The sequence below is a fragment of the Cyprinus carpio genome, chromosome B25, assembly GCF_018340385.1.
Source record: "Cyprinus carpio isolate SPL01 chromosome B25, ASM1834038v1, whole genome shotgun sequence".
NCBI lineage: Eukaryota > Metazoa > Chordata > Actinopteri > Cypriniformes > Cyprinidae > Cyprinus > Cyprinus carpio.
The window spans coordinates 6,026,707-6,035,631 of record NC_056621.1 but is presented as its reverse complement, the minus strand read 5'-3'; the positions used below and the strand labels follow the sequence as shown (position 1 = coordinate 6,035,631).

Sequence of the window (8,925 nt, the reverse complement as noted above, 5' to 3'; positions counted from 1 at the left end):
AAAATGCTTAATAAAAAATGTTTAGTGTATATATCAAAAAACTGGGAAAACCCTATTTAAAAACATTGTTTTGCACAAAGTTCAATATTAAATTCAAAAGTAGTGTATTGCACACTTTTTTCTATTTAAACGTACTGCTATATGAACAAAGTACTGCTATATGACCAACCAGAATTACAATAAATAGTGCTACATTAATTGATAACATATTTACCAACGTCATTGACTATAAAGTTGAAAGTGGTCTAATAATAAATGACGTCAGTGACCATCTGCCAGTTTTTGCAAACATACATGGCTACATTAGGACCAGGAAAGTCAACTAAATATACACAATGACCCGACACAGAACCCAAGAAAACATCAATATATTCAAAGAGGATTTAATGAAACAAGACTGGGGAAATGTGTATGTAGATAACGTGAATGAAGCCTATGATTCATTTTTGACTGTTGTAACATCACTTTATGAAAAAAACTGTCCTGTAGTAAAGAAAGAATTAAAACTGAAATCTGATGAAAAACCGTGGATAACTAATGGAATCTTAAATGCATGTAAGAAGAAAAATGTATTATATAATGAATTTTTAAAGAAGAGGACAAAAGAAGCAGAAAATAAATATAAGATATATAAAAACAAACTAACCAGAATCATGAGAAGCAATAAAAAGAGTTATTATAGTAAACTACTGGAGGACAACTGAAGCAATATAAGAAACACCTGGAAAGTGCTGAATGAAATTATCAAGAATAAAAAAGGCAAAACGGGAGATACTAACTATTTTCTGACAAAAGATAATATAGAAGTTAAGGATATGACCTTAGCTGCAAATGAATTTAATGATTTTTTTGTTGGAGTTGGTCCAAGCTTAGGTGAGGGGTTTGCAAAGACTGGCAGTATAAATGATGTGCTAGGCAAGAATGTAAATATTAATGAATCTATGTTTGTTAAGGAAACTGATGAAAAAGAAATTATAGAGAGTGTTAAAACATTTAAGAGTAAAACGTCAACTGACTGGAATGGTATTGACATGTTTATGGTAAAAAGTATTATAGGTTGTGTTGTTAAACCTTTAACGCATGTATGTAATCAATCTTTGAAAACTGGAGTTTTTCCAGATAAAATGAAAATGGCAAAAGTGATACCAATATATAAGGCTGGTGAAAAACACACTTTCAAACTACAGACCTGTTTCACTGCTCTCCCAATTTTCAAAAATACTAGAAAAAATATTCTCTAAAAGGCTCGATAACTTCATTACTAAACATAATATACTGTGTCATCAGCAATATGGTTTCAGGACTAATAGGACAACCTCACATGCACTTTGTGGAAGAAATAACAACAGCAATAGAACAAAAAAAAAATATGCAGTAGGGATATTCTTGGATCTTAAGAAAGCATTTGATACAGTAGACCACAATTTCTTGATTATGAAATTACACAAATATGGAATTAGGGGGACTGCACTTTCTTGGTTAAATAGCTATTAACATAATCGACAACAATATGTTGAACTGCAAAACTATATTTCAAAGTCAAAGAAAATTACCTGTGGGTGCCCCCAGGGGTCAGTGTTGGGACCATTGTTGTTTAACTTGTAAATTAATAATGTATGGGAGGTGTCAAAAACACTGAAATCCATTTTGTTTGCTGATGATACTAATTTAATCAGTTCTGGAGAAAATCTGGAACAACTCTTGGATACATTGGAAAATTAATTACAAAAGATGAAGAGCTGGTTTGATGCAAATAAACTAACACTGAACTTAAGTAAAACTAAATTTAGAATTTTTGGTAATCGTGCCACAACTTTAAACAAAAAGTTTATGATAAATGATATTGAAATAGAAAGAGTAAAATAACTTACATTTTTGGGAGTAATAATGGATGAAAAATTATTTTGGAAGCCACATATACATTATATCAAGGCTAAAATATCCAAATCAATTGCTATATTGTATAAAATCAATTACCTATTAAATCAACAAACATTGTACACGTTGTATTGTTCCTTCATACTTCCATACATTACTTACTGTTTGGAGGTATGGGGAAACACTTACAAAACCAGCACTGAACCAATATTTATCCTCCAAAAGAGAGCCTTAAGAATTGTAAATAAAACCACCTATAGAGCACCAACTACTCCACTGTATATTAAATTAAAAGCACTAAAATTCAGAGATATTGTTGACTTCAAAACTGCACAAATTATGTATAAAATAAATAATCAACAGCTATCGAACAGTATTCAAGGGTTGTTTCAAATGAGAGAGTGCAAACATAATTTAAGAGGAACATTTGTATTTAAAAAGAAATTTATAAGAACAAATTCTAAATATCACTGCATCACAGCCAAAGGAGTTATTGTATGGAACAGCTGCAGTGAAGAGATGAAATCATGTACAACGAGTAGTTTGAAAAGACTATTTAAACTGAATATATTGAATGAATACGAAAAGGACTCGAGGTGATAGTATTGTATACAGGTTCATTGGTCTACATGTTAAGTCTAGTATGGAGTTATTATCTTATATATTATGGTGTTATTATTTGATTTGCTATAGATAGTTGGAAATGAAGAAGATAGATGGATAAGAAAGAGAAAAGGGAAAAAAATGGGAATGTGTGTGTATGCATGTATGTATGGATTTGTATCTATGTGAATTCATGGGTTTATGTAAACAGAAGGTAGGCAGATATACGGTGTATGTAGAGATGTATGTATAAGAGAAGCATCTAATTGTTTTGTATTTAACTAAAGGATAAAAATAGAGAAATGGGGTAGGACCTGAAAAGTTTGTTATGAACTCCTTCCTACTCCTTTTCGAACATGGGAATTTCTAATTTGAATTACTTACAATAATTTTGTTAGATTGTGCTGAGAAGTACATGACTTCATTTAGCTGTTATTTTAATTTTAATTGTATATATGTATGCATGTCTGTATATATATATTTTTATTTACATGTTCAAATAAAACTACTACTACTACTACTAAGTGCAATAACATTTGGTTTGCAAACACTTCAAACAACTAAGGTGCCCTTTTTTTACAGCAGTATCCGTGACATCACCCGTAGACTCCTGAAGAGTGTTTTTGGAATTGGACACGAAACAATTATCTGTGAAGTGTTTCTTTTTTTCATTTTTGGGGGGGCCTTTATGCCTTTTTATTAAATAGGACCGTTGAGAGCAGACAGGAAAGTATTGGGTGGAGAGAGGGGGTGGGATCAGCAAATAACCTAGAGACGGGAATCGTGCTGTATGTCGGAGCACTAATCACTAGGCTATCGGCGCTGACAATCTGTGAAGAGTTTCATACATTTTCTAGGTGTATAATGAGGAAAAAGAAAGCAGGGCAAAAATCTCACCCGTCCTCTTGAGGTGTAACCAGACGTCTCAGAGGGACCACACCATGTGTTTGAGCTGCAGCAGGAAGCAGAAGAGTCTGTGGTATTTGTTCAGACAGCTGTCCGTGATGATATTCAACAGCCAGTCCACCTACAGGCAGAGCAAGAGAGAGAGAAATTATGAGAATATTGCATCAGAAACTGAAGAAATGAACACAGTGGGCGTCTCTGACCTTATAGAGGAGCTCGACAGTTCAGCGAGTCTGGCGCGTGAGGATGGAAGATCTCAGGGAGGTATCGCAGCACAAACGTGGAGTGGGCCGCCAGCACGCTGTCGCCGTGAACACTGTACTGTAAAGCCTTATTGAGAATGGAGTTCAACACCAGCGGGGTCAGCAGCTCTCTGAGTGTCTTAACACTGCCCAGCTAAACACACAGCACACAGTGATAAGCATTTCCAACAGAGGTGTGCTACACTTACGTCACATGACCTCATTATGGTTAATCCAGCAAGAGATGTCAAGATATAATCTTTTAGATGTTTAATTTATAATCTGATTTTGTGTAAAAACTGCTCTCAAAACTTCTCAAAGAGCTGATTGCTGAGAGAGAGGGCAAACTCTCCATCCTCCACCAACAGGAAATGCCTGAGAGTCTCAAAGTGTGTGTGAGGGAGAGAGAGAGAGAGAGACATATATTTATTTATTTATTAAATCCAAATTTACATGCCAATTTGATTTTTTGAATAAAGGGATTTCTCTGTTGCTCATGGGGTTTACATTAGGGCTTGATATTGCAACTGATTTTGCAATTGGAATGTATTTCAGTTACAATGTAAACAGGCCGAAGTACCCAGTCACCTAAATTTATCAAATTTACTGTTGCATTTAACTACATTTTTAAACATGAATGTAAAAAATCAGTTTAAAATAGTATATTTTTGACAGTTTAACTATATTTTCCTTTATATTTTTGATGTTTTTTAAATATATTTTGAATGAACACATTTTAGTGATTCTTTTTTCATTTTTAATAGTTTTTTTTAATACTTCTATATAATTTTTTAAGAATTTTTTTCAGCTTCAGTCAGTTATTTTAGTACATTGTTAAACTAAATATAAATGATAAGTGTCTTTGCAACTAGCTTAAATAAAGTAAACATTAACTTAAAATAGTGAAAAATGTTTTAAGTAACAAAAGTGGTTTTAATCTTAGTTTCAATTTTAGTTAATATAATAACCCTAATTCAAACCAATAACTTGCCTAACAAATTCAAAGAACAGGCTCATAAAAGTCATTCTTTCCTGAATTTTTCTACATTGATCATGCTGTTTGTTCTGCTTTGAACCAACAAAGACTTATTCATGCCAAAGGTATAAATAAAAAGCAAAAATAAATCTCACACAAGAGTTCTTCATTTGGAAGTATGATTTACTGTACACACTAAATGAGATTTAAAAAAGCTGCATAGTTCAAATAAAGCCTGTGATAAACCAGAATTGTTTTTCTTTTTTGACTCAGCTCTAGTCTACATACTGTGTAATGAGTGGTGCTGTAACGGAGTGTTTCATGAGAACAGGAAGTGGCATCATCTCACTGAGCTGAACAGCAGTGGGATTGGTGGCACGGTGCAGTGACGGGTCAACAGGAAGGCCATTCATACCCGAGTCACCTACAGCAGCAGCTCACAGTCTGGAGCCGCAGCTAGAGCAGGAACGACAACACAAACCTCTCAGTTACTGACAGAAAGAGAGAACACTCTAGTGGGTCATGATGAAGGCAGACGGTCCGGTACTCACTCATCAGACCATACGAGTCCTGGTACTGTGAGGCCAGGCTGAGAAGATAGCGATCCTCTGGACTCCCTTTAGGAGACAATCCCAGTCCCAGAGCCCAGGCAGACAGTCCCTCATCCAGGGAGAACAGCTCACTAGGGGGCGCTGCATTACAACATTACAAATACAAATAATACGAAATCAGTAACCACAGTGGATTCACTTAGTGTATGACCAATAGAAATCATATATATATATATATATATATATATATATATATATAATATATATATATATACTATATATATATATATATATATATATATATAGGCTATACATACATTATTACATACAAATGTATTATCATACATTTCTCTGCGTCTTCTGATGTTCAGTCAGATTTGGTTGGAGGTCTGTCTCGGCACAAACTCCCTGGCACCACCCTGCCAACCACGCAGCCTATGCCCAGAGCAGAGTCTGACGAATGGCCGTGGCCACCGCTGTAAAGAGAGCTGGGTTGAGCGGTTTCAGTTTCAGTCCCACTAACCACACACCTGATACCCAAGGTGGACTGTGAGGAATGTCCATATGCACTGCCAGGTATCGGACAGGGTTGAGGGTCAACGCCTGATACAACACACCTGACTGTTAGCGTGGAGTCAGACGCATGACTGAAAGCGCTGCCAGGTAGAGGGGTAGGTGTTGGGGTGGCATCGGGCATCACACAACCCACTTTAAGGTTGCTGTCAGAGGAGTGACCATATTTGCTCCAACGTGGGCGAGAGGAGGCAACATCCAACACAAACTCACCCACCTTTATATGGGTATCAGAAGCGTGGCCATGAATATTAGCTGTGGGGATGGGAGTGGTCACCTCAGAAACATGCTCACCAACCCTTATATGGACGTCAGAGGCGTGGCCATGGATGTTAGGCGTGGAAGGGAAGTGGTCACCTCAGAAACATGCTCACCAACCCTTATATGGACGTCAGAGGCTGTTAGGCATGGGAAGAGGAGTGGTCACTTCAGAAACATGCTCGCCAACCCTTATATGGGCGTCAGAGGCGTGGCCATGGATGTCAGAGGTGTGGCCATGGATGTTAGGTGTGGGAAGAGGAGTGGTCACTTCAGAAACATGCTCGCCAACCCTTATATGGACATCAGAGGCGTGGCCATGGATGTTAGGCGTGGGAAGGCGAGTTGTACCTTCAGAAACATGTTCGCCAACCATTATATGGGCGTGGCCATCAGAGGAAGGCAAAGATGAGATCAGTGCTGGATCAGGATCATGGCTGTTATTTCTCGTATCAGAATCAGAGTCTGACTCATGGAAGCCTCTGAAAAGAGACACAGATTGTTCTTGCTCTGGCTGAGAACAGTGAGAGGGCTGGCTGACACTCTCACAGGACTTGGCTTCCTCTGTTGGCTCCAGGGCAGCTTGCTTTGGCTCTGAACCTGTGCTGGAACGCCGAGGGCTCTGTTGCTGTCTCTTTTCCAGTCGGCTGTTTTTCTGTACACTGGCTATCTCTCTCTGTCTCACATGTTCGCTCTTGAGTGGTTTGTGCAGGGGTGTTTGACTTAGAGCGCATTGGGCCCTTGCCCTGCCCCGAGGCGGTGGAGTCTCCCAGCTGTACGGAGCTCTGTGAAGTGTGTCCATGAACAGCCTTTGGGTGACCTGCTGGCACCTCTGGAGTGAACTGACCCAGTGGGAAGCTGGACTTGGATGTGTGTCTGTGTATATTAGGTACGGGGACAGACTCTAGGAATTCCGAAACGTTTTCATCGACACAAATGTGGGAGGTTGATGGGTGTGGCTGCTGTGGGTGGGGTTTCTGAGGGGACTGCAGGAGGTCGGATCCAATGTAGTGGAGGGCATGGGTCACGGCACCACTATAAGGGATGCGTAGAGGCTTGGGGAGGAAGTCAGCAATGTTGCTTTACTCTGATATGAGAGCTTGAGCTTCACCAATGGCAGGAAGACAGGGAGGAACAGAGGATTCTGGGAGAGCAGGATCTGCTATTTGCTGTTCTCGTAGATGCTGCTGCTCAGAGAGCTGCAAACAAACGAAATGAAAATAATTAAAACAGTTTATGATGCTATATACGAGTAAAAAGAATAACACAAAGACCTCACTGTGTAGTTGTACGAGGGGCCCATCCTGACCTAAAGGAAACTTCTCCAGAAAATCCTGAACAGAAATCATAGCACCTCAGAGATAAAGATTTCCACTTATCCGTCACTTCAGCGTAATAGTACTTTAATGGCAAATGCATACATATCTTAAAACTATCAAGTACAACTACCAGACAGTTAAAAGTCTAAGGAACTCAGAAAGGATGGTTTGCAATCTGAGAACTGGAGAGTTTCATATGACAAGAGAGATTTTAGTTGCATTTTTTTCTTTAAATTAAAATGAATTAAATTATTTGTATTTTTTGTTTTAAAAAAAAAAGTATAATAATGTCCCTTTTAAAATAGCAAGCGACTTACAAATGAGGACAATGGAAGCAATCGAAATCAACAAAAGAGCAATGATATATAAGTGGTATAACAAGTCTCAGTTAGCTTAATGTAGTACGCATAGCAAGGGTTTTTTAAATAATATAATAAATAAAAAGAAAACTGATAGAATAGAAAAAGAACAGAGCAAACTAGTGTTAGAGGTCTTTTTTGCTTTTGTTAATTGTATAATAAATGAAAAGAAAACAGATAGAATACAAAAAGATTAAAAAGCTGTTATTAATTTTTTTTAAAGAAAACAAGCAGAAAATGAATAGAGTGCAAGTCTAAAAGGGACCTATATATATATATCATGTAGATTTAAAAAATATTTTAGTAATATAAAATAGTACAATAAAAAGACAAATATTAAGAAAAATTATGAAAATAATAATTAATTATTATTAATCAGAACAATTGCAATAATGAAACAAGATACTAGACAGGTCCTAAAATATGCATTTTACAAATGCAAAAAATCTAAATGGGCCAAACTCATTTAAAAAAAAAACTCTAAAACCTTGGATATTTTAGTCATTTAATAAAGTGCAACAGTTGTTATGTTTAACTGTCATTTAATAGTTTTTGATCACTCACAATGAAAAAAATAAAAAAAATATATACTTTTACATTTATACTTTTTTGCTTTAAATCATATCTTTAATGCTTTATAGGATAAGTAGTTAATTCCCTCATAAAAAGTACATAACCTTGCACCTTTGTATTTTTTCTTAAATACTTATTTGGTTTAAATCTAATATTATAATGTTATGATTCATCTTAGAGCTGTTTGTTTTTGCTCATGGCTCAAAATGTTTTACTGAATAAACAGCTCAAATGCCTGCGGAAAATATGAATGGGAAATAAACTTACTGTGGGCGGTGATTGCTCTGCTACAGCCTCAATCGTTCTTTTTTCTGTTTGATACTGTATGCTGTCCACCGTGCCCTGCGCTCCAGCTGCTCCTCGAGGGTCTGCGGCCTCTGCTCTCTTTCTCTTAGCTCTCGAGCGTAGCTGAAATCATCTTCCTGCTCCTTCCGTCTCGTAGCACTAAGCCACTAAAATCAAACCCATACAAGATAAATCTGCTGGAGATGGTTTTACTGACTGGTTATTAAAGGGATACTCCACCCCAAAATGAAAATTTTGTCATTAATCACTTACCCCCATGTCGTTCCAAACCCATAAAAGCTCTGTTCGTCTTTGGAACACAATTTAAGATATTTTGGATGAAAACCTGGAGGCTTCAGACTTAAATAACGACTTTATTCAACAATTCCTTTGTCAACAGTC

The 8,925-nt window shown here is 36.9% G+C and overlaps 1 pseudogene; it reads right to left on the bottom strand.

The window, feature by feature from the left end:
* Positions 1–466: 466 nt before the first annotated feature.
* The window catches only part of LOC109051233, a 13,858-nt pseudogene continuing 5,399 nt past the window's right edge, over positions 467–8,925 (bottom strand).